This window comes from Phalangium opilio, unplaced genomic scaffold (genome assembly GCF_054372755.1).
Source record: "Phalangium opilio isolate 3A_F unplaced genomic scaffold, DU_Popi_V2 ptg000026l_1, whole genome shotgun sequence".
NCBI lineage: Eukaryota > Metazoa > Arthropoda > Arachnida > Opiliones > Phalangiidae > Phalangium > Phalangium opilio.
The window spans coordinates 2,915,247-2,943,114 of NW_028324157.1; the positions used below are offsets into that span (position 1 = coordinate 2,915,247).

Here is a 27,868-nt window from a genome sequence, read left to right on the forward strand (position 1 = left end):
ATATAATTATCACCAATTGGTTTCCAGCTGGCTTTTTAAATTTCAAGAAAATCCGACTAAAAAGCTCTCTTATCAGAAATGATGAAATATGTTGTAACATGGCTGCCAGATCCCTTGGAGTTTCTACTCCTTGCATCTGGCAGGGCTTATTGCCTCCATGTTACATGCCCCTCCCCCTTCCTTTTTTTGAACAAGATACTGAGACCCACAGTAGTTCGGAATTTATCCGGGACCGAAACGGGTTGCTTAAGTTTTTCCCTCACTCTTAAGACGGTGTTAATTAGTTGTACGTTTGAGTTGGGTTTAACCCTTTACTTTGAATTATTAAAATTATTCTATTCTTTTTAGAAAGTAAACCGTAAGTAGTCTCTTTATCATTCAATAATTTTATGGCCCTCGGGAGAATCTTCCCTTTCGGTTAATTCTTCTATTGAGGATTACATAAAATGGCGTCCGAACAGGGACTCGAAACTAGTTAGGTCTTAAGCCTCGGTTTTGTACCTAAATATTATTGTTGTTGGATCAATGGCAAAAGATTTGCAAATATAGAAATTCTTCAGAGATACCTGAAGATGAACAACTAGATTGTGTAGTTTTTGGTGACGGCCGTTATACGTTTACCAAAGGTTCCCACGAACTTGACTTCTCTCTTAAAGATAATGGGAATGAAAAATATTTTAAATTTCAATTCTATACTTTCCTTCCCTTACTAGTGACTTTATATTGGGACAAGATTTCCTTGAAGAATATAGGGTCAAATTAGAATTTGAATCTTCACATGGTTTTGTTAGTAATTTGAGGATCCCTTTTTCAATTCCATCAGAAAAAGATCCAGTAAACCAGGAGATATTAGATAACATCAGAGAAGCGGTTTCCGCTGCTCCTATTTCTAATGACCAACGTCTACAACTAGAATCCCTTTTGTTAAAATTCCCTGAACTGTTTTCGGATAAAGTAGGAAGAACAGGACTAGTCTTCCATGAGATTCATACGGGTAATAGTCCGCCCATAAAATCTCAACCTTATCGTGTAAATGATCAGAAGAAAAAGGTAATTGAACAACATGTTAGGGAAATGTTACATGACGGGATCATTAGACCCTCAGTATCTCCTTGGGCTCGCCCGTAGTTTTAGTTGATCAAACAAAACGGGGAAACCCTATTGGTTTTGTATTGATTATAGGAAACTAAATAGTGTTACAATAAAGGACCCTTATCCCTTGCCCAATATAGAGGATATGCTAGCTAGAGTGGGAAGACCTAAATTTATCACTACCCTTGACTTAAAATCCGGGTATTGGCAAGTAGAAATGCTCCCTAAGAGTAGACCTAAAACTGCTTTCGTGACTCATATGGGAAAATACGAGTTTAACGTTCTCCCTTTTGGGCTTTGTAACGCCCCTAGCTCTTTCCGACGTTTAATCGACGAGATTTTTAGAGACGCCAATTACTTTCAGTTAATTGACTATTTAGACGATTTAATCTCTCTTAGTGAGGATTGAGATCAGCACTTAACGTGTTTGGAGTACGTCCTAAATAGATTAAAGGAAGCGGGTCTCACCCTTGAGTTAAAGAAATGTCGGTTTGCTCAAAAAGGAGTTATTTTTGGACATAAAGGAGTGCATATTGATCCTTCAAAGATAGAAGCCATTAAGAAGTTCCCTCCTCCTAAAAATATTAAGGAAGTTCAATGATTTTTAGGGGTGGCAGGTTGGCGTAACCGATTTATTGATCACTACTCCCAAATAGTAGCCCCTATTAACAAACTAAAAAGAAAAGATCAGAAATTGATTTGGGGAGCCGAACAGCAAGCGGCATTCGATAAAATAAAGGAAGAAATATGCAAGGCGCCGCATTTGGCTTCCATTAGACGGGATTCCCCGTGCATCCTAACTACAGATACTAGTGACGCAGGGTTAGGTGCCCTTCAATCCCAAATTCAGGATGATATAGAATTCCCTATAGCATATGCTAGTACTGGACTTAAGGATGCTGAAACTAGGTACTCCACTAGCGAGAAAGAATGTTTAGCTATTGGTTGGGCAGTAAAAAATTTAGACCCTTTTTAGAAGGTCGTAAGTTCACAGTTCTTACTGACCATAAAGCTTTGCAATGGCTGTTCAATATTAGGGAACCAAATTCTCGTCTAGTTAAATGGGCCATGTACCTTCAAACGTTTGACTTTAACATTAAACACAAGAAAGGAGTAGAGAATGTGGTAGCTGACGCGTTATCGAGAGCACCGATAAACGTCTTAAGCATGAATCTCTTCCTCATCTACTAGTTTACAGGATCCAACTAGTAGTAGTACAAGTTCCAATTCTACCGGTAGTAGTTCATCAACTTCCTCTAGTGATTCTGTTGAAGGTCAGATACGTCCCCCAAGTCCTAGAGCCTTATATTCAGTGTTTACCTTGGAAGATGTGAGAAAATCCCAAAGGGAAGACCCTTTTGCTTCTCCTATACTAAATTCCTTACAAGAACCAAAACCAGTTAGGCATAAATTGTTTGAACTGAAAAATAATCTTCTTGATAGAAGACCTTATAGAAATCAACCTGAGAAAATATATTTACCTCCGCGGTTAAGGTTAGAAGCCATGCGATTATTGCATGATCACCCTTTGTCTGCTCATAGAGGCAAAGATAAAACCCTGAGCAAAGTACAGTCGCGATCAAAAGTTTCCGGCCGTTTTTATTCGGTCGCCATTTTTATTCTATAATAGCTAGAGCGACGAGTAAGACGTTTTTGGAAAGGCTGAACCCTTGAAAACCCGATGCCAGCAAAATTAATAGAAAATCTTGAAAGGAGCACGAGCAACACATGAATGTGTAAATTATCGCAAAATGACGTCACGAAATATTTCTTCGAATTTGTTGTGGTTGCTCTTAATTTATGCATAACGTTACCCAGAAACCGAATCTGTTTTCAAAATTAAAATCGGATTTTAACTTGAATGGTTATTACGGAAATAGTGACGCAAAAAAACAGTTTTTCATTAATTATAATTAAATTAGAGTCAACCCGACTATGCTTAAGCTATAGCTGGGAAAAACAAGTTGGGCCACACTGTATTAAAATCTAGCTTCACCCTAGAACGTAAACTTATACAATTGTAATGGAAATGTTCACTAGTTGTCTAAATCGCGGATATTTGTTTAGACATATGAAGGTGGAAGGGTAGACTAATGGGAGGCGTCTGGAAACTTGAATTTCGTTTCGGTGGCGCTTATTCACGTTTTCGACATTAAAGTCTCAAAGAGTCATGTTGGTAGGTGATTCGCAAATTTGAGAATCATCCACGCTTTGGATGACTGAAGGAGAATTGAGTGCTTACCGATTCATGATCGACAGTGTTTCATAATGGCTGGTTGCTGGTCGGGGTTTCTAGACAGCCGGACAGAATCTGAATGATTTTGTTTGGGTGACTACTGTTCAATAACAGTGATAGAACTGGACAGGGCGAATGTTTATAGAATGGTGTAATTGACGAAGGACGTTTAATGTCGGGGTCGGGCAGGGAATGTGGAGTTGTGGCTGATATTGATCCTCAGCATGACAAAATATGCACACGGCAAGGTTGAAACCTCATTGCCAGCTTTTTTTGCCAGATAAAAACTACAAGGTAGGACACGTGTGACACGTGATATTATTTAAGCAGACAGTGTCTGTTGCATTTGGACAACCGCCATTTGTTTTTGGAGCGCCTAGAATGTTGTTGCGCAAGGATAGGGCAAAATTTGTATACCCGCGCGTTCAAGGTTACTTGCCATATCAACAAGAAAAGTCGAAAGCACTCACGCACTGTGTTTGTAACGCGTAAGAGAATTTAGAAATAAGAGAGAAGCAACGGTTTTAGGTTTTTACCGGCTATACGTGTTTTTCTCTTCGCATTGAGTTCCGATTTTAATTTTTTTTGCCTTAGACAATATAAGGAAGGAATAGCAGATAGACCAATTTTTTAAAGGGTTACTGTTAATTTCAACCTCTCACGGCTTATACAACTCTGCTGCTGGAAAACGACTCTTATACTACTTAAGAAACTGTGTTTCACGTTTTTACCAGTGGGCAACTGTCCAAATCGTCCAGGGCGGCTGAGCCGCTCTCAAACAAATTATCTTGAAAGATAATAGGCCTATTTCATGTTTTTATAGTTTGACCTTTCAGAAACAGTACGAATCTGTTTGAAAGAGTATAGTGTTGAATCGCCTCTAGATGGGGTAGATTTCCCTTTTCGAAGCCCGATTTTTCCTCGTTAATCTTTACTATTTGCCTACTAAATTTTCAATTGTCAGGCAACAACAAGTCTGTTGTCAAAGCTACTTGAATTAAGGATATAGATTCATTTCAAAAGAAGGTTCTCACGCGGTTGTAGAGTTGTAGTATTGAGTTTCCGCTGGTGTAGTATTCCGCTTTCAAAACGGATCTTTTCTTACAAGTCAGTCGCGGCTCCTTTTGACCCACCTTTCTATGTTTATCAGTAGGGTGTTTTCGTGGTTCAATGATTAGAAGAAACGGTGATAATAACGTTGGCCGAATCGAACTCAATTCGGTTTTGGCAGAATTTAATGTGGCCGCTATATATTTATATTGCAAATGTGTAAAATCAGTTTGGTGGAATCTGTTTTAATTAATTCCGGTTCTGTGGGCATGTTTTATTTAAATATAGACAGAAAAAATAACACAGTTGGAAAATAATGATAATTTTTATTCAATTTTATTTTGTTTTCTACTTCAAAGATAATCATTCGGCACATTTTAAAGGAATCAGTGTTAATAATTAACTAATATTATAATTTATACTTAGTAATGCGACCAGTAACCGCCATTATCGAACACTTCTCTTACTCGATTGGGCATTGACTCATTGTAGGATTGGAATAATTCCTCATTCAGCTTTAGATCTCGCCAAGCATTTTGCACTGCCTCCAACAACTCTTGGACATTTCTCACGTTTCTGTGATCAATAACACGAACCATTTCCGCCCAAAGATTCTCAATTGGATTCATGTCGCATCCCTTGGCAGGCCAATTCATGACCTTCAAATAAAATAAACCATTAACTACAAGGTCGCAATGTCCAATTGATTTAAATACTTATACAAAAGTAAACAACATAACTTACTCTAAATCCATGGATTTCCCTAAGCCTTTCCAATGCTTGGGTTGCGATTCTTGCCGTGTGAATCGGGGCTCTGTCGTGCATGAAGTCGAAGTCCCCGTTCGGAAACCTTTCCAGGATGCTTGGAAGGCCATCGTTCTCCAATAACTCCACATATCGTTGCGCGGTATTTCTCCCTTGGATATGAACAAGACATCCGGAGTTAGCTGCCGATAGCCAGCCCCAACAGTTTACGGAAAACCGACCGCTTCTTTGAACCTCGGTTACGTATGGTTCGTCGAAGCGAGTACCGATTGGTCTTCTAACCCAGATCTTAAATATAAAATATTGACGAATGCTTAAACTATTATTCTAATTACTCGTTAAAAACACTCATTACCTGGCCATTGTGCCCGACAACGAAGCTTTTTTCGTCCGTGAAAATCACTCGCGCCCACTGCTCGGGTGTCCAGTTTAAATGGTCTCGTGCAAATTCTAGTCTCCCTCGTCGGTTTTCTGCGCTTAACTTCTCTTTCTTGCAGGCAATGCGTCCGTGAAGGTCATGCCTTATCAACTCCCTTCTCACAGTTGGTAAGGACGCTTGGAGTTGTAGTTCCGTTCGCAGGCCTCTGGCTGTCAGAAATGGTTGCGCTCTACTGGCTCTAACTAGACGACGCGAATCTCTGGGGGAAAGACAATTGGGTGAATCCGACAATTGGGGGAATGACAATTCGGCGAAAGCGACAACTGGGTGAAAGACAATTCGGAGAGTAGGACAACTGGCGGAACGACAATTAGGTGAATTGTACTTCTTGCTTACCGAAAGAATAACGCAGTTTTTTCACCTTAAAAAATTATTAAATGCAGGAGTGTCATTAAGGTGTCAGACATTAGTAATGATTGTCTACCATTGGGTCGAATCCCATTGGATCGAATGTCTTGTTCGACCGAATCCCATTAGACCGAATACCGCAATTTGGGCGGTTTTCCAATCATGAATTTTCCTTTCATTCCTATTTTCAATTGATTTTCTAATTAAACTTCTTGATATTAAAGCAAATAATATTTATGTTCACCAATAACATTCTTCAATAAATTTTGGTATTAATTTTCATTGTTGGAAATTGTCTAACCTAAACAAACCAAACCTAACATAACAGTAATGTTTTGGAAAAGGCAAATTATTTAAGAAGTCAATGAAGCTAAACATCAATTAATCAAAACTGTCTTTGTACACAAAGACGCGAAAAAGTAAGAGATAAGTGTAGAAAATTAATTGTTTGAAGTAACAGATATTCAAATTTTCATCTTTGAAGACGTGATTATAAAACACCAATTATTAGAAAAAATTTCTTATCTTGGTTTTTTTCACCAAAATTCCTTAAGTAAAATATTTTATCCTTAAACATGTGCATCATTTTAAAAATAGAAAACGTACGCATTTTACTTTATTTTTAAAATTTAGAGTTAGTTTGAGTATTCGGGCCTAAAAGGAGAATAAAATGGACAGAAAATCGTTGATAGCAGACAAAATAAAATAAGCATGAAAACTTAACAAAACGTGTTCGTTAATTTTAAAGTTTTCGAGGTTTCAAAAATTGACGTGTTATATATCTCTCCAAAGATCATGATCAAGCTACAGATCCTTTTGACTCTAATAACTACATCACAGTCAAAGGGCGAATGTAATTTTCGGTTCGAAATATTTTCAATTTTAAAATAAATGCTTCTAGCTCTATTTTTCAGATATCCGAGTATTTGAACTTCCTCGAAGCAAATGTTTCTAGAAAATAAACAGTAGTATCAAGGTAGTTTCTCTGAAATTTTTGTGAAAAAAACTAAGATAAGAAATTTTTTCTAATAATTGATGTTTTATAATCACGTCTTCAAAGATGAAAATTTGAATATCTGTTACTTCAAACAATTAATTTTCTACACTTATCTCTTACTTTTTCGCGTCTTTGTGTACAAAGACAGTTTTGATTAATATCTGTCACTTCAGTCTTAATATGAATTAAAACTGTTTAGAAACTAGTATTTTAAAACTTGTACTGAAAAGCAGGCGCTCTATTTAAGTCTTGTGGTGTTGCGCGTTTATTAGTTACCGCGTTTGAACTAACAAGGCCCTAACCATCTATTATAGAAGTATTAATCTTGATTGCTTCAACGCCCAGTCCAACTCAAATTGCCTTCCCGTCGTTTTCACGTGCAAAGCACAGTGGATGCAATAATTCTTAGACTTAGGCTAAAAAAAATAAACAATCTATACACCTGTGTACAAACATATTCCATAGACCTGTGCTGGGTGACCACATTTCCTAAATTTTATAATTTTTCCAATTTTCGGATGTCTTCCTACATTAGTTCTCATAATTTCGATAATATTCCTATATTTTCCTATTTTTTGAAATTGTAGATATTTTGTGCGCTCTCGCTTTTGGTTTTGTTATATATCACTCAAAACAGAAATTTGACAGAAAGTAATGGCGATTTCCACTAGCTACTAGCAATCAGATACCGTGGATTTACAATACAGGCTAACGCTTCTGTGATTCAGATATTCCGATCGTGTTTTAAGTTTAAGTTTAGTTTTCCATGAGGTATGTAGCTAAAGCTATGGAAGCCTCTAAAAATACTTGTCACGGAAGTCTGTGATGTTTTAAGGTTATAGCATATGTTTCTAAGATTACGTTCCATAAGTATGACACTTCCTATATTTCGAAATGCTAGAGACTTAATGAGAGCTAGTTCGAGAACGACGCGAGAATTGACTACTCGCGATTTTCTACTACATCTTCCTATTTAGTCTGTACTAAGCCTTTGACACGGCCTCATCAGGCGTCGCTTTACGAGAATCTATGACGTTTCATTTACGTCACTTCGAGACAAGCTCTCAGTAACCAGTGACAAATTTATGTAACATATCTTACGAACTTATGATTATAATTAAACCAAAGTTCCTTTGTAAATCTTGTCTTATTACTTTCAAAGCATTTGCAACCTATGTATTTTGCTATTTTTTCAAGAGTAGTTCTGTCTTTTCCTGTTTTTTAAATATTCATCTATATCTATATAAATCAAAGTCCTGACTGACTGATAATCATCGCCCAGCCCAAACCGCTGGCCCCAGAACGCTGAAAATTTGGAGGAACGTTACTCCTAAGTAGTAGGCGCGTTCTAAGAAAGATTTTTCCAATCCGCCGCCATCTTAATAAATGGCGCCCAGAAATGTAACAAATCTTCTCTTTGTAGGAAAGTCCGCGCGTTTCAACCGATTTCACAAATATTTAGTACACTGGATTCCTTTAACCTATAGACGGGCTGAATGGTCTTTCAGGATCGATTTGTTGCCATCATTTTAAATGGCGGCCAGATATTTAAAAACCCTTCTTTATAGAATGTCTGCATGTAAAGTAATAAAAAATGTCCCGACGAGCTGATGGGCGACGCCGAGTGCCGTCGCTCCTAGGATGCTACAAAAATATTAGTCGAATCAGTATAATGTACCCATACTTGATGGAAGTTCTTACTACACTCAAGTGATGCCGCGGGTAACAGCTAGTCTCCTATAATTTCCTGTAAATCAATTGTAAATTTCCTATTTTCCTATAACTATTACAAGGCTTTGTTGTGGTCACCCTGCCTGTGCACAAACATATTTCGTAGAGCTGTACACATCCAGATACCATAGACTTGTGAAAACACATGTCATATAATTGTGTACAAACAGATCCCGTAGAATTGAGCTCAAACTGATGTCATAGACTTGCGCACAAAATGATGTCATAGACTTGCGCACACAATGATGTCATAGACTTTCGCACAAACAAATGTCATAAACTTGTGCACAAAGAGATGTTATATACCTGTACACAAAAAGATTCCATGGACCTCTGCACAAAAACATTCCATACCCCTATGCTCAAAAATATGCTCAAGAATATCTCGTACACCAGTGCACAAAAATAGTGCATATCCATTTGCACAGAAATATCCCGTATCCATTTGCAGAAAAATGTTCTTTAGACTCGTGCACAAACAGATGCAGTGGCCTTTGCAAAAACAGATTCAGTAGGCCTGTGCACAAAAATATTCCGGAGACCTGTGCACAAACAGATACCGTAGACATGTGCACAAACAGATACCGTAGACATGTGAATAAACAGATACCGTAGGCATGTGCATAAACAGATACCGTAGACATGTGCATAAACAGATTCCGAAGACTTGTACACAAACGGAAGTCACAGAGTTGTGCACAAACAGATGTCATGGACTTGCGCAAAAAAGAGCTGTCATGGATATGTGCACATCAGATTCCATGGACTAGTGCACAAACAGAAGTCTTAGACTTGTTTACAAACAGAAGTCATAGACATGTTTACATAAAGATTCCATAGACCTATTTACATAAAGATTCCATACCAATTTGTACGAAACGATTCCATACCAATTTGTACGAAACGATTCCATACCAATTTGTACGAAACGATTCCATACCCATTTGCACAAAACGATTTCAAAGACCTGTGCACAAAAATATTCCACAAACCTGTGCCCAAAGAGATTCCATAAAACTGTGCACAAAAATATTCCACAGACCTGTGCCCAAAGAGATTCCATAAAACTGTGCACAAAAAGATTCCCTAGACCTGTGCTCAAAAAAATATGCCGTAGGCCTGTGCACAAACAGATGCCGTAGACCTGTAAAGAAACAGATTCCGTAAACCTGTGCACAAACAGATGCCGTAAGCCTGTGTACAAACAGATTCCGGAGATCTGTGCACAGATTCCGTAGTCATGTGCACAAACAAATTCCGTAGACTTGTACACAAGTGGAAGTCACAGGCTTGTGCACAACAGATGTCATAGACATGTTCAAACCAGATTCCATAGTTTTGTGCACAAACACAAGTCATAGACCTGTGCACAAAAAACATTCTATAGACTTGTCCTCATCAAGTTTCCATAGACCTGTGCACAAAAGATTTCATGGAGATGTGATCAAAAGATTTCATGGAACTGTGCACAAAACATTATATAGGCTTGTGCACATAAAGATTCCTTAGACCTGCGCACTAAAGATTCCATAGACCTGTGTACATAAAGATTTCATACCCATAGCACAAAACTATTCCATAACCATTTGCACAGAAATATTCCCTAGACCTGCGCACAAAAATATTTCATAAAACTGTGCTCAAAAAGCTTCCATTGACCTATGCCCAAAATATTATATTGGCTTTTGTATTAGCATGTGACATAGACCTGTGTACAAAAATATTCCATGGACCTGTGCAGAAAAACATGCCTTGGACCTGTTCAGAAACATTCCATACCCCTATATGCTCAAAAATATTCCACACCCATTTGCACAAACATTTTCCGTAGACCCGTGCACAAACAGATGCCTTAAACTAGCGCATAAATAGATTATATAGATTTGCGCACAAATATATTACGTAGACTCGTGCACAAATTGATTCCACAGAATGGTACACAAACAGAAGTCACACGGTTTTGCACAATCCGATGTTATAGACTTGTTCACAAACAGATGTCATATGCTTGTGTAAAATACTGATTTCATAGACTTGCTCAAAAAGAGATGTCATCGACATTTGCACAAGAGATTCCGTAGACTTGTGCACATAAAAATTCTTCAGACTTGTGCACAAACATATTTTGTAGACCTGTACACACACAGATACCATAGACTTGTGCAAAAATAGATGTCAAATGTTTGTGCAAAAATAGATGTCAAACATTTGTGCAACAATAGATGTCAAATATTTGTGCAAAAACACATCCCTTAGACTTTTGCACAATCATATGTCCTAGACCGGTGTACAAAACATTCTATATATTTGTGCACAAACATGAGTCATATACCTGTACACAAAAAATATTCCACGGACTTCTGCACAAAAACATTCCATATACCTGAACACATGAACACAAAAATATTCCATATACCTCTGCACAAAAACATTCCATATACCTCTGCACAAAAACATTCCATATCCCTATGCTCAAAAATTTTCCTTACCCATTTGCACAAAAATATCACGTTCACCTGTGCACAAAAATATCACGTACACCTGTGCACAAAAATATCACGTACACCTGTGCACAAAAATATCTCGTACACCTGTGCACAAAAATATTCAGTATCCATTTTCACAAAAATATTCCGTACACCTATGCACAAAAATATTCCGTACACCTGTGAACAAAAACAGTTCGTACACCTGTGCACAAAAATATTCCATACAATTGTGCATAAAAAATTTTCGTACACTTGTGCACAAATAGAAATCACAGGCTTGTGCACAAAGAAATGTCGTAGACACGCGCAAAAAGAGATGTTATAGACATGTGCACATCAGATTCCATAGAGTTATGCACAAACATTTTCAATACCCCTATGCTCAAAGAGATTTCAAACCCTTATGTTAAAAAAGATTCCATACCCATTTGCACAAAAATAATCCGTAGACCCGTCATTCAGACAGAAGTCACTCGCTTGTGAATAAACAGATGTTATAGACTTGTGCATAAAGAGATGTTATAGACTTGTTCACAAACAGGTGTTATAGACTTGTTCACAAGCAGGTGATATAGAATTGCTCACAAACAGGTGTTATAGAATTGCTCACAAACAGGTGTTATAGACTTGTTCACAAACAGATGATTTAGACTTTTGCACAAACAGATGATTTAGACTTGTGCACAGATGGAATAGACTTGTGCACAGATGTTTTAGACTTGTGCACAAACAGATGTTTTAGACTTGTGCACAAACAGATGTTTTTGTCTTGTGTACAAACAGATGTTTTTGACTTGTGCATAAACAAATGTTATTGACTTGCACAGAAAGAGATGTCATAGATATGAGCAAAACAGATTCCATAGACCTGTGCACAAACAGAAGTCGTAGACCTGTGCAAATAAAGATTTTTCACTTGGGCACATAAAGATTCTTCAGAATTATGTGCACATAAAGATTCTTCAGACTTGTGTGCACGTAAAGATTCTTCAAACTTCCATGCAGATTTGCACAAAAACATTCCTTAGACCTGTGTAAAACATTATTCCATAGGCCTGTGCACGAAAAGATTCCATAGACCTGGAAACAAAAATATTCCACCGACCTGTGCACAAAAAGATTGCATAGGCCTCTGCACAAAGAGATTTTATACCCCTTTGCACAAAAACATTCTGTAGGTCTGCGCTTAAACAGATTCCGTAGACTTGTACACAAACAGATGTTATAGCTTAGACTCGTGTAAAAATTTAATTACCTATAATTGGTAATTATCTTTAATTGCTCATTTTGTTTAATTAAGTTTAATCTGTACTTTGCAACTAAATTAGTTGGACGCGCAAAATTTATAATGACAATTAAGCTAGCTAATTGCCCTACCAATTTGATTATCCGCAGTTAAACGACGTAAGTCCTAGAATGACTTTCTTTATTACTTAACCCAAGCAAAAAAGTCTTAAGTTCCACAGTTTAAAGGTAAACCACGTAATTCGGAGCAGGTACTTAAAACTATTAAAAACAATACTTAAACTTTGTTTTTCTTAATGAAACAAAAATTGGCGCCCACTTTAAAAATGAGGCTTTCATTTAAGACCGTTTTCAAATCTATCAAACGTATAGTTATTTTTGTAAGGGTAGTTACAAAATGGGTAAGTTTGGAAAATTTCCCATGTTATTTCTATGGAGATTCTCTAGTTTTTCGCCAAAATCTGTGATTAATTTTATGGAAATGAAAACCACCCTTAGCAACTTTATGCTTTATAAAATAAACTATTGGATGGATCATCTTGAAATTTTTACCACATATTAAGGGCCCGGATTTTAGTTCAGTAGAAAAATTTCAAAATAATAAACTTAATACGAAAAAAATTAAAACCAATCCAAAAACCTTCCTTATACATTAGAGCCGTCATCAGGCCTTATCTAAGGGAGCTACCGCTCCCTTAGAATATTTTGTCAAAGGCGTAACATTGTTAAATGAATTATAAAATATGAAATATTACTAACCTAACCTCACCTAACCAAACCAAACCAAACCAAACCTAACCTAACATAACAGTAATGTTTGGAAAAGGCAAATTATTTAAGAAGTCAATGAAGCTAAACATCAAAATTTTGGAAAAGGCGTAACATTGTTAAATAAATTATAAAATATTACTAACTTAACCTAACCTAACCAAACCAAATCTAACCTAACATAACATAACAGTAACTTGGCCCATTAGTTTTGAAAGTAATTTCAATTATTTTAACTTATTGTATTAACTACAATAAAAAATTTATTATATTGTTCCTCTATTCGTGAAAAACTGAGTTATTCTTTCGGTAAACAAGGAGTACAATTCACCGAATTGTCGTTCCGCCAGTTGTCCTACTCTCCGAATTGTCTTTCACCCAGTTGTCGCTTTCACCGAATTGTCATTCCCCCAATTGTCGGATTCACCCAATCGTCTTTCACCCAATTGTCGCGTTCACCGAATTGTCTTTCACCCAGTTGTCGTGCTCCGAGTTGTCGTTCTCCGAATTGTCATTCTCCGAATTGTCGTGATCCCGTGAAAAGGCCCCAGTCAGCGGTCTTAGTGCTATATGCAAATGTTTGCAATGTGGACGGGCAATGATGGCGGCTATATTGAAATGTAATGTACCGATGATCACTAAAACTGTCCTCATCATCTAGGACCTTCCAGTTGGTAAGGTGGTCCTGTACATTTCCCGAGAACAGCGTCAAATCAATCCAACTCCTTCCGTTAACCGTCGAAAACGTAGGCGGAGAATGGCGGTCATTTGCTATGAATAGGTCGTGAGTGCTTAAAAATGCTTCAGTCACATCTCCTCGGTCGTCGTCAACCGGAGATCCCCAAAGTGCATTTTTGGCATTAAAATCACCGGCCACGATTAGGTTGGAACTGGATGCAGAGCCAATGAGAGACGAGATTATAGCTAGTTCTGAATTTATGTCACCAGATGGGGGTAAGTAAAGAGATACTTTTGTAAGTGGCGAGCCTCGAAAGCTTATGGTAACTACTATCGCATTTGCTCGAGCATGTAGTGACACCGCGCCGATTTCCTTGTTTAGGACAATAATCGCCGCCCTACCACCGTCATTGTCATGGAAGGCCCTAGATGAAAGTGGGAAGCCGGCAATAGTGCCACCAGAAAGGTAAGGTTCCTGAATCAGCGCGATGTCTATACGCAACTCAAGCAGGCGCGGACGAAGGAGAGCCGTAGCGACCCTAGACTTTCCTAAATTGATTTGAATAAAATTAAGTGAAGTAGGACTATGAAATAGATGAAATGGTGGAACTGGTTGATTATGGGCCATAATTGATGCGCGAACGTCGTAGCTGTACCTCTCGTTGATAACATGGGCAATTATTGTCAACGCTAGAATGGGCTGTAGAGTGATTCGTCTTGTATTTATTGTTCGAATTTCTACAACTTATACATTTTTTGGTAGGAGAGGGACAGTCTCTGTACAAGTGACCCTCGTCTCCGCAGGCAGTGCAGAGGGATACCTGCGAGTCACAGTTGCGTTGGATGTGGCCGAGTCGGCAACATTTGAAGCAGCGAGGAACATTAATGTGTTCAGCTACAGTGCAGTTTGTCAAACCAATATGGACCTTTTGTAATTTCATAAGGGCATTGAAAAGGGAAGACGAAGTTTCCACCACCCAGTTTGTGGTATTGTTTCGACCACGGAGAGGATATTTCACACAGATGTCTTCCTTAGTACATGTCAATTGATTTTGGTCGATAAGAGCATCATTGAACTCCTCTTTGGTGAGGGCAGCGTCCGCACCATTTATTAAAAGTCTTGGTTTAACTAAAGAAGGCGAGAGCGCCGTAGTAGTGTCTTTAAGGGCTGTATTGGTAGACAGTTCCGATCGTAGTGCCACTGCATCAGCTTTAGAATTACAGCGGATAACAATGCCATTATTACGGCAGGGGCGAATTGTTTCAACTCCCACCTTTAGTGCCTTGATGTCAACAGACTGTTTAATTTTTGTTGTAAGTGTGGCGGAGGTCTCAGCAGAGTTAGACGCTGCATGGTAAACTAATACTACTGTATCGGGCGACGTCTGACCTATGGATGTGCTGAAAGGTGCATTGACTGGACGCCCCGGAGAACTTGGTGTAGTTTGTCCATGGGCCAGCATCACGGGTCTGGGAATAAATAAGTTCTGTTGGGCTACACTGGAAAACGTATGAGCCGCTGAAAGGCGGTCCACCTTAGGAAATGTGCTATTTGTTTATTTGTGCATAAGTAAGGGTTGTTGTCTTTGTTCAGAAATTACGGAGCGAAGCGTCGAGATCGTCTTGTCTTTTTCCGACAAAAGGCCACGGAACTTGGCGGTGGCCTGATGTAGGGAAAAGATTTCGTCTTGCAATTCACCAAAAAGTTCTCTTATATTACCAGCAAGGGCCTGGGATAGCTTTTTCTTAGGATCCAAAAGGATGACTTCTAGCGCCTGCAAAATTAACGAGACTTAGAGAGCGATGCCTCTTCGTCAGAGCCAACCTCCCCCTCAACAATAGCGTCGCCCTCGTCCGCCAGGAGTGAGAAGGAATTGGACAATGGTATTGACTTCTCAGCAGGAAAATTCTTCTGCAGCGCCAACTCAACGGAGGACCGTCGAACAGAATTCTTAGTGGCAATGGCAGCCTCGTCATCAGAATTGTTGGGAGAATTTTCTAAGGAACTCTTAGAACTCGAATTTTGCTGAAATGTGGCCATTGTAAAGTAAAAAAGGGGGGAAACCGGTCTTACCCGGCAGTAGCCGCCGAATTAACCCCCGCAACGGCACGGATGGGCCTAGCCGGTAGAAGGCAAAACCAGGCTCTTCGACTCCAGACTACATCCTGCTCTACCATTCCCTGGGCCTCCAACCCGCTGGGCGAACCATACCCCCGGTTAATTCCGGGTCCGGTGAGTCCACACCGGGGATCTCTTCCCAGGTTCAGGTAAAGCCCCCCGCAGCCCCAAGCCAGGCGATCCTTAATGGCCTAAGGATAACCGGGTACGGGAAATAGCAAGGCAAGGCCGGAACCCGAAAGAACCGCCCCTTTCGGTGGACACCCGCACTGCCACAACCCCTGGGCGCCACCGGTTTCCCCTCAACCGGCAGCATGCGCGCTGAGAGATCTCGGTCAGAAAGGACTTCGGATATCATCCATTCCGACCTCTCGTGTCACCCAGCCTGCGCGGCCCCCGCACAAAGGGCCAAAAACCAACCCCACAATGACCAACCGGCGTGGGTAGCCCTGCCGGCAACGCTCATTGCGCCCAAAAGAAAGTATGGGAAAGGGTTGGGATGGGATGGTCACCTTGGACCGGTCAAATTCCTCCCCGCTCGCCTGTCCGGCATGTGACACTAGCCGGCATAGCCGAGACGGATCCACGGATAGAAGACCGGAGCCCCTCCACCACGACAAGGTGGTGACCGCGGAGGGGAGTAGATAGGGACAGTGGGAATCTCGTTAATCTATTATGCGCGTCACTAATTAGATGACGAGGCATTTGGCTATTACAAAACTTTATTTTCAGATTTAAAATTACATTCTGAGAAATGAATTCGAAGGTGGAAAGCAAGTCCACCCTCTTAAAACAACCCTTTATCAAAAAGGTAAGAAACACTAATTGACCATTAATAATATATTATTTTTTTTTACAGATTTAGGGTTGCAGAGCGGGTATTGCCCGTTTAAAGGACCAGTGCCGGACGACAACACTCACCATGACCCCGGATGGATTTGGAGCCGAAGCCCATCATGGTAAGTACTAAAAGTTACTATTTAAATACACTAACCACCAAGTTAAAAATTACACATTAAAGAGCGATTAAAAAGTTCGGTAAGACAATTTAAAATTAAACATTACGAGCAAACGCGCGTTTCATAAACTCTTGATATAGATAATCAAAAATGTCTTGATTAGAATCAAGACTTAAACAAGTTGGGAAAACCAAAATATTACCTCTCCGTGTCGAGAAGATTATATAACCTTAAGTATCCAATGAAAACGTCGACCTTTTTGCCCTCATCCTTTCCCGCGCTTTGCGCTTCCGCATTTGATCCTTACTCTCAACATTATCTTCCTCCATTTTACATACAAAAATCAAATACTCACAAAAAGAAGTGGCAAAAACCTGCTGGCTCTTTACAACCACTTAATTTGACTTAATATCCAATTTCCAACAACAATAATATACCGGTAGTTTAATTGACAACCTACTAGCATCGAAATTCTCATTAAGAATGACTCCCGCGAATAAAAAAGGGCAATTTTCAACTGGGTGGGCGTTATCTCATTAGATTTGAAGAATATCATTTGTCTTTTTTAACAATGCCTAACCGTTTGGATTTTTTTAAAGCAATCTTAGCACCAAAAAATATTTTTTGATACAAAATAAATGTTTTATATTCTTATTAAGAATAAAACAAGAGGATAAAAAAGGTCTGTCCTCTCGTAATTTTTTAAGCTTTTATCATGATTACTCTATACAACAGTAACAAGGAGTGTAAACCCATTAGTGGAAGCAGTATTTTTTCCCAAAACAATCTCGCTTATGTTTATCCTCTCTAGACTTCGCTAAAAACGTATTACTCCTATATAAAATATTAATAGACAGGAAAGGATTCATACCATTAAAGGAGCGCAATATTATCCATATTTTCATTTCATATACAGAGAAAAGAAATTATTATGTTTCTAAGAGGAGCTTCCCATTTTTGTTGTTGTTTTGAAAAAATATATCGCAATGCACGGGCCTTGATAGATATAGGAGGCAATGAATGAAATATTTCACAATGCACGTGCCTTGATAGATATAGGAGGCAATGAATGAAATATATCACAATGCACGGGCCTTGATAGATATGAGGCAATGAAGGAAATATATCGCATGCACGGGCCTTAGTAGATATAGGAGCCAATGATAATCTCTCTCTTTGCACGAGAGGTTTATCTTTAATATTTAAATAAATATAGTTATTTTTAATTATTTTAATCTTCAATAATTAACATTAATAATAATTAAATCGTTTAAAATAAAGTTATACCTATTATCTTCTCAAACTTTGCTAATATTGACGTTTAAAGTGAAGGGTACCCCTCTTGGCCGCTTTTTTCAAATTTGGGGTATATATACGATTCGTTTCCATTATAATAGTAAGGAAAAAGCGCAATTGCGAAAACCTTTGGTGGCGATCCCACCTTAGGGAGGCTAGACGTTTCTCGTAACCCTAGCTGATCGCCGCGTATATCCTAAAACAAAACGATGATAATGGAGTAGAAGCCAATGATACAGATTGGTGTCTATGTGGAATAGACGGAAGACCAGCTAAACAGACCGCTCATTCAGTTTTCTATTGTTTTAAAGCTTATTTTGACACGTTATCTCTCAAAAGTAATTAATGTAATAATAAAATGTTTTGGGGGAATGGAATTGTGCCCGAAAACCCGAGATAAGTAAATTTTTGAAATTGATTACCTGTAAAATAAGTTATTTCAACGGAAAACGGTAATGGAACGTTGCTTTTTCTTAAGCATGCCTTTAAGTTTCAATTAAAAAGAAAAATTAATATCTGAACCTTAAGTCAAGTGATAACCTCAGTCTTATCGATACTTTTTTAAGTCTTGATTCTAATCAAGACATTTTTGATTAATATCTGCAACTTCAGTCTTAATTGTTTATTAATTTATTTTAATGTTGAAACCGGGGTTGATTTTAGCCATTATTTCATCGCGTATTGCCTCATACCATAGAATCGGCATTATTATTTAATTTCCGATTCCCTCATACCATAGAATCGTTATTATTAATTTATTCCCGATGGGGGTGGACCAGAAATATACCAGATGTTCCCACGCAGATCATTCTTAAAGACTGTTTTAATGCCATTGTTCCAACAACATTTAAATACGGATATAGCTCTTAACTTTCACGTTCAACATAAATGACTTTAAAATATATCTTATTCTGGCAGTTGGTGAAATAGGCAAATTGTAGTAAACCAACTACCAATAATTTGGGAAAGGTAGCAATATTTTGGTGGAAAAAACATACAATTTAGTAATATAGTTCTAAATGGGGCAAATTGATAATAATTTGAAAGCAATAAGAGGCGCAAATTTAGTGCAACATCGCTCCTTTGGTACTGTTAGAGATTTTCTTTTTTGTGTATTTTTGAAAAAGCTGGCATAAGCTACTTTAAGGTCCGCCCTCGTGTTGACTTCTAGTTGGTTTCTGACTTTGGTATTGAAAAATTGTAGGGTAGAATATTAGGCACCGTGTTTTGGGCAGGCAATGGAACTGTTTAGCTTTAGCATTAAGCATTGGAAATAACTATTTATTTTTACTTATGAAATGAATCGTGAAATTACGTGCTGTCAGATATTTAGGTCTTGAGTACAGTAATTTAATAACTTTAAAAATTATGGTCAAAAATTTTATTCAAGAAAAGAGTTCTTTAATGATAATTATAACATTATCTGGAATTTAGAAATAAACTTTTGTTTAATAATTCCACGTGAATCATTAAAGAATTAAATAACATTATGAATATTTAGTTTTTTGAGTATTTTAAAAGCTTTAAACACGTATGATGATGTTCTGTTAATGCACAATAGATTTATTTTGGTACACTTTTGGTTTGATATAGCTGCATTTTTTTACAGCATTTAATTTGGGCTTAAATTCCCATGGTTGATTTCTTATTATAAATTTTATTATTAAATTTTTTTTTTCTACGAATATTTTTTGTTTTCCATGTTTAAGCTAATAGTTGCGTATTTTATAAGCTTTTATTCGTAGCTTCCGAAGGAAAATTTAATTTTTGTCTCCAGAATGGTTTTTAAAATAATTAGTGATTTGTTCTCGTAAAATTTTCAATTCAGTGGTAAATGTAAGTTTCACTATGGAATCATTGAAGAGATTAATGAAATTTTCAAAGACAATCATACGTGAAGGATGGACTTGAAAGTCCAACATTAATGTTGAATGCATATAATAATTTTGATAATCTCTCAAGTGAAAAATTCCATTTTTAAAAAGTGTTTATATACATTTAACCCTAGGACTCTCAAATTGGGAATTTATAATAGCCCAGTTGCCAGAAAAAACAGTAATTTTTTTGTCTCCTATAAAGGGGGGGAGGGGTGTCTTTGTTAAATCACCTTTAACATTTTTAAAGATGCTTTTTAAAAGCGTACTGATATGTTGAGGTAAAATATGAGTTGTTCAGATGCCCTTTAATTGTTAGTGATAATTCTATATCATTTCACAAACATTTTTCGTATTCATTATTATTGCATGATAGCGTTAGTGGTTAATGGTTAATGAGTGAGTGTCATTAATTGACATCTTTAATTACCGATTTCATCGAGCTTCTTTTGTTTGTCAAACGTTCATTGCGATGGTTTCCTTTAAGTTTCAGCTTTGCAACCATACTTCCTCCGGAACCCACAAACTTTGGTTTCCCGGAAGCTGCCCGCCGAGTCAATTGAGTAACTCAGGCGGATCGCTGGTTGGCATCGTTTACGGTTAGAACTAGGGCGGTATCTGATCGCCTTCGAACCTCTAACTTTCGTTCTTGATTAATGAAAACATTCTTGGCAAATGCTTTCGCTGTAGTTCGTCTTGCGACGGTCCAAGAATTTCACCTCTAGCGTCGCAATACGAATGCCTCCGTCTGTCCCTTTTAATCATTACCTCGTGTTCCGAAAACCAACACAATAGAACTCGAAGTCCTCTTTCATTATTCCATGCACCATTATTCAGGCGGGACGCCTGCTTTGAGCACTCCAATTTTTTCAAAGTAAACGTGTCGGGCACCTACGACACTCAATGAAGAGCACCGAAGGAAAACCGACAGGATGTTCAGGCCAGGCAGTAACCACCGGAGCGGACCGTCTGTCTGGAACTGAGATTCAACTACGAGCTTTTTAACCGCAACAACTTTAATATACGCTATTGGAGCTGGAATTACCGCGGCTGCTGGCACCAGACTTGCCCTCCAATGGATCCTCGTTAAAGGATTTAGAGTGTACTCATTCCAATTACGGGGCCTCAAAAGAGTCCCGTATTGTTATTTTTTGTCACTACCTCCCCGTGCCGGGAGTGGGTAATTTGCGCGCCTGCTGCCTTCCTTGGATGTGGTAGCCGTTTCTCAGGCTCCCTCTCCGGAATCGAACCCTGATTTTCCGTTACCCGTTACGACCATGGTAGGCGCGTAGCCTACCATCGAAAGTTGATAAGGCAGACACTTGAAAGAAACATCGCCGATACGATATCGTGCGATTTGCCCAAAGTTATCCAGAGTCGCCATGGTAAGCGGGCCGAAGCCCGATTGGTCTTGGTCTAATAAAAGCGCCCCTTCCCTAAGGTCGGGGCTCTGCTGCATGTATTAGCTCTAGAATTACCACAGTTATCCAAGTAAAAAAGTACGATCTAAGAAACCATAACTGATTTAATGAGCCATTCGCGGTTTCACCTTATTTCGGCATGTACTTAGACATGCATGGCTTAGTCTTTGAGACAAGCACATGACTACTGGCAGGATCAACCAGGTAACAACGAATAACGTTGCCGTCAGTTGACGTCAGTCCCGGGCTACGACCGGCCCGATTAAGGACCGACGAACCGGGTTAAAGGCGTCGTAGAACTGCCGCTTGAAGTGGACGGCTCCAACTTTATCGACGTTAAAAACGAGAAGCCGAACCCTCTCGGGAACGGTTTTCTTCGCTTCTGTTTCTCGATTCATTCACCCGAGGCGATATATTTCAATCGCTGTGTTCGAGCGTGAACGCTGAGGTACTTGGATTTTGCCCTTTACGAGACAAACTCACCATCGAATAGCAATTATTACCAATTGGCCCACCAACGTCGCACCTCCGTTACGAGGACGATCTGAGACTAGCTGATAAAATTACCGCTTCGATCGACGGCCGAAAGTCGGCTAGACTTTCGTACTCGCCAGAAGCTCCGGGAGACGTGACGTATTTCTTTGTTTTTCAATTATCACAAATTGATGCTTGAAATTGTAGGGACAATTTGCATCAATTGATAATTTAAATTGAAACACAAAACGAACACGCTCCACAATAGTAGTGTGGAACATAAGTATTAGGGAAAACTTACCAGTTCGGGAATTTTCAAATTTTTAACATCCATGTTTCCCGAAGCCCGTTAAAAACATGAACTCACTAACGATGAAAAAATTTAATTGACACTCTTTTTTCAATATGCGAAGGGAAGAAGGAGAGAGGGTGTGTTGGTGGTAGGGAGGAGGGGGGATGCTAATGGAATGCGGGGTTAATATAAGTTAACGGAATGAAGTTAAACTTTCATTGACAGTGTTTTATGGTGAGGAAATAAAGTGTAAGACGGCTTACTCACATAACCGCATTAATCTTAATTTACGCCCTATTCCGAGTCCCGGGCATATCATCCACGAAAACTAAAATAAATAGATATGCTAGCTTCAGTTAGAGAATAACAGTTACATTGCTTTAAGTTATGCTAATGTTCAAGAAGTATTTCTGCGTTCACGTAGCTTGATTCATGAAAGTTTTGGGTTACCTAAATAAATAAATATATTTAATTTAAATATAAACAAATAAATAAATAAATAATTAAATAAGTAAGTAAATGGTTGGTTGAATGAATGAATGAATGAATGAATGAAGGAAGGAAGGAAAGAAAGAAGGAAGGAAGGTAACGGGATTCCTGCTAAAAGGAAGGAAGGAAATAAATAAATAAATAAATAAATAAATAAATACATAAATGCATACATACATACATACGTCTCTATATATTATATAACTATAGCATATATATGAATGCTCTCAGGCTTCCTAACTTCCCCCCCCCCTACTTCATATCATACCTAATATAGAGCGACGATAAGTCAGGTGCAGGATTTAAGAGTAGCAAGCAGGGTGGCATTTTCAAGGAAAGTTTTGGGCTGATAGTAAAAAGGGACGCCTAGACCAAACGCGGAACTTTAAGGGGGGCTATCAGGTGGTTGAAGGTAGAGAAATGTCACTTTAAAGAAAAAAAGTGACGCCAGGGAACCTATTAACGAAACTCCACAACTTATTATTATTATCATCATTTTCTTTATAGAAATAAAAAAATAAAAACCTCCCGTAGTTTGTGGACAACCCAAAAAATAACATTTAAAAACGTTATAATATATAAATAAGGATACCGTAGTTAAGGAACTTGTATATAAAAAAAACGGTTGTTTGGAAACCCCTACACGAGGTTACAAACCCTCCAGTCAAGGGATGAGTCTCAATAAATCGCAGTATGGTGGCTGCTCTATTAAGTACAACACCCCGATCGGTACCTAGGTCGTCTACGGACGATTTGGTGCCATTACGTTTCTCCGAAGGTGAGAATCTAAAAGCCAAAGCCGCGAACTCTGCAAGCTTTGTAGCGCTTTCGTTAAGGAGGCTTTTTCGCCGAGACCGACGCGTAAAGCGCGTCTCGACTAGCGTAGCCAACAAACGCAAAAGGCACGAACGATATCGTTGCAGCGACTTTTGGCGGCTGGTCTAGTGCCTACATTTGCTAACGTAGTTGCTAGAGTTTGAATAGTTTGTAGCCAAATATTTGACGCTGCACCTTGCGGTGGCGGCGGCGGAGGTGGGATTCCTCCCGCCGCTTGTCCTTGCGAAGGACTAGTACCAACGCTTGGAGGAGGAGTGATCCTCCTCGGGGGAGTATAAGATCCCGGTAACTGCGCGTTGAGCGCCGCGAACAAAGCTTGTGGGTCGGCGGAATTCATGACCCGACAGTTAATTCAAGCAATGGCACAAGTAATATTCACAAGTACGCGTTTAATCACAAATGGTAATGTCAGTCTTAACGAGTCCTGGCAAGCTCGCCACTTTATGTAACCGTAAAATTAGAATGGAGGAAAGGGGGCCTAATTTCACGGCTCACACAGAATTAAAGTAAAACTAGCAATTGAAGAAGATCCCAGGCTACCCGTTTAAAGGACTTATTGTCCATGACTAACTATATTTACCAGATGGTCCATTGTTGTAGGAAGAATAACGCAGAGAGATAGAACTTATTGAAATATTTAATTCTCGAAAAACAAAAACACGTCCGTACTGGTTCGCGTTACATCACAAAACTGACTGCCCTTTAGCAGGCGGCGGCGGGGTTTTTATCCCCGCCAACATTTAGTTTTTATTTTTTACAAAGAGAGAAAAATGTAACTAAAAAATAGATGAAGCAGACGACTTCGGAGGAACGTGGAGGGCGTCGTTACAAACTGATGATGAAGGCAATTCGTACGTTTTATTTTCATGTGAAATTACGTTATAACAGGATTCGCAAATTTGTTTCTGGAGTCTAAAACAAATATATCCTGCTATATGGTAAATTATCAACTCTTTTGCCTTTTACCTTGGGTCTATGCTCTCTACTTTAGTAATTTTTTGGTCTTTTTGTTCCAAGCCTGCAAGTCCAAGGAATTCCACCAAGTCTTCTAAATTAACACAGCATGAATCAGAACTCCTTGCTTGCTTGTGGCCAGAACTATTTTGTTCTTCCATAAAGCTATAAACGGCCTCTGTACCAAATATGTCTTCCACTAGAGTTCGAAGAATGTCAGAGGCCGGTTTTTCTATACATACCTATGGAAATGTGAAGGATAGCATTTTATAATAGTATAGGATATATCACTTAACACATTGGTCTCGATTTAATGGCATGATATCCATGATTTGACCATGCTCAGTCACTTGAGTCATCTCCAAGGCTGGCGAATCTTGTTTGTGAAGCACCTGATTTTCATGTTCACCAGAATGTAGTGGCTCGTTTAACAGGCCATTCTAAATAGAAAGAAAGGTAACAGAGATAATGACTATGTTCTTTACAATATGAGCAAGTTAATCTTACAGACGTGCTTGGAGCAGTATATGCTATTTCTTCCACCTCCGTCTTAATGTGGTTCTGAAAAAGGAAAAAAGAAAAATGTTATAACTATAGAGTTAGATAAGCAACACGATAGCAGGACTTTGCTTTGATGATGCTAATAATATTACCAATTCATTCAGGATCTTTTCAACATTTAGATCAGGCATAAACCTTTGGGCTTGCTTCACAAGCAAAATCTTTAATTGATGCCGAAATTCTCTACCTGATGGAAATTTGTTACCCCTGGCGCGAACACACGAGAATAAACTTTCTAGTGCATTTTGATTGAAGCGCCCAGCCATGAAAAACTTGAAACCCCTTTGACAAAGGTAGGTATTCAATTCTATGATTGAGAGTGATGCCATTATAACACCAGTCTGAATTGGTTTCCATGCTTTAGCAATTTTCATTCCTTCAAAAAGAACTACCACTTCACGTAAATATTCAATGTTGCTTGCTTTTAAGGATTTGCCTTTACAACGACCATTCATTATTTGAAACCAGTTATGCATAAGCCAACAAAACCAAGCAATTGTTAAGGCCTCCTTTTCAATATGTCCAATGTGAACAGCGGTTTCCACCGCAGCAGCTGTATCGGCATTTAATAGTTGTTGCGCAAGAGGCACTCTCATCTTCTGATAATGTGTTGGATTAACATGTGTTGGGGTAAGTTTAGGCGCTAGTTTCAGTTCTGAAGTTGCCTGAAAGTGTATGAGGTGCTTCAAGTACTTAATGTCTACATTTTGTAAGGAAGATCATATTTCGCGACACATTGCTCTGGCAGCTCCAAGACATTGACCAGAATATAATTTTGAACACTTATCAAAATATGAGGTGGATCTGGTACTACAAAAATCCTGTTCTCTGGATTGCACGGGTGTGTAAAGTGGTGTTTCTTTTCATAACATGACACCTTAATTCCTAGGTCACGATACATAGCCATATTTTTAGGGCCCATGTCACTTACTATCGACACAACGTAAAATCCAATGTCATGAAGGCATTTTATCCAGTCCGTCATGAAATTCTTCAGATCACGGCTGTCTATACTGTTGCCAACCAAGAATGTATTTCCATTTGGAGCAAGCAGAGCGAACCATTACCACTAATCCCTGGGTAGTGGCTGCATGGTTGGACAATGTTGAACGTCCCAATACAGTTTTTAATCCAGCATCATATTCGTATGAACGCTTAATTTGGATTTCGTCAACCAAGAGTAAAACACTTTCTTCTATCTTTGTCGTTTCGGATTATTGTTTTTGCAGCAGGCGCAGCGTCGCACTTCGAATACCTGGTGGAAATTTAAGCGTCTCTAGATGTTGATTTAGGCACCTTGTTATTGGAAGTGGATGACCTTTATCACGTAAGAAATTGTACCCTTTTCTACCAATACTGTACAGGAGTTGTAACGACGATTTTATGGCTAGAGAAGACCACTGTTTGCATCGTTTGCGCTGTTCTACAACGTGATTTATTTGATCCGCAGTGTAGAGTTGCCAAAGGCCGTCATTACTTTCCCTAATTGGTACCTCGATCTTTCGTGTTCCGAAAAGAGTATAGCGTGCTGTTTTTTAAGGTCTGTATTGTTCTTTGATAATGCCGCTATTGAAGTCTTCAAATCTTGTATAATTATTTTCAGGTTTTAAGAGGCATTATTTGACTCATCAGAAAACGTTTCTGTCTGTGTTTCGATGTGGCACTTTCGTGGATTGTCAACAGACGCCTTTAACATATTAATGCAAGGTTTACCAACGCTAAAAAGTTTAACATACATTCAATCTGTTTCTTAATCGTGATTATTTACATTTTTGGCCACGTCAATTGATTCCAAACGCCGCACTTTACAAAGTCTTGGGATTAATTGCAATAAGTAACTAAAACATCCCTGATAGCAAACAATTTCACGATGTTATTAAATCTAAACTTACCATATCATGTCCGGTGTTTTTTATTTTATTCCTTTCAGACATGGATCCGTCTTTTTGAGTTGGTTTTCGTGCTCCATTTGTAGTAACTGCATTTGGGAGTTTTCTGCCATTTGTGCCAAAGCAATTTGGAGAAAAATAATCCTTCAAACAAAGTGGTTATTAGATAACTATTATTCTTTCATTAATAAAACAAGACTTTACCTTGCAAAGTGCCGATATTTTCCATTTAAGGCATCATTGCTATGTCTACCGATAAATTTAAACCATTATTGTCTAACGTCAGGATTATTTGGAAAATAAAATAAATAAACATCCTTTTCTGTGTTTGTGCAATGTGGAAATGCGCATTTACAAGACATAGTAAATTTAAATATTTATATTAAAAATATGTTCAACTCTATTCATTAGTAATAAACAATGTGTAAGTTGTGTTTAAAAATTGGGGAGAATATATTTCACAATCTATAAAATAACACCAATATTCAGTTTTATTGTTAAAATTTCAATCAACAATGTCTATAGTAACACCAATGTTCTAGAAACGAAGCATTTTGAATTTTGCGCTACTGGGTAGATTTTCTCGCCATCTACGTATTGCTGTTGAAAGTAAAACATCTGTTAAGTAAACATTTCTGCGCATGTCAATGGGCGGAGCTTCACATTTCCCCACACGGTCTATATCCCACTCTAGGATGGAGAAAAGACCAGATGGTGCTGTTCAGAATCCAGTAAGTACAGACTGACGTCCATCTGGGATGGTCAAAAGAACGGATGATGGTGATGTAAAGAAGCCAATAACTACATTCTGGTGTTCAAGTGGGATGGACAAATGATCAGAGGATGGTGGTGTTACAGCCAATGG

At 38.5% G+C, this 27,868-nt stretch overlaps 1 pseudogene; it reads right to left on the bottom strand.

Annotated features, from left to right (window-relative positions):
• Positions 1 to 20,518: 20,518 nt before the first annotated feature.
• LOC149691207 (small subunit ribosomal RNA) lies at positions 20,519 to 21,714 on the bottom strand (annotated as a pseudogene).
• Positions 21,715 to 27,868: the final 6,154 nt, after the last annotated feature.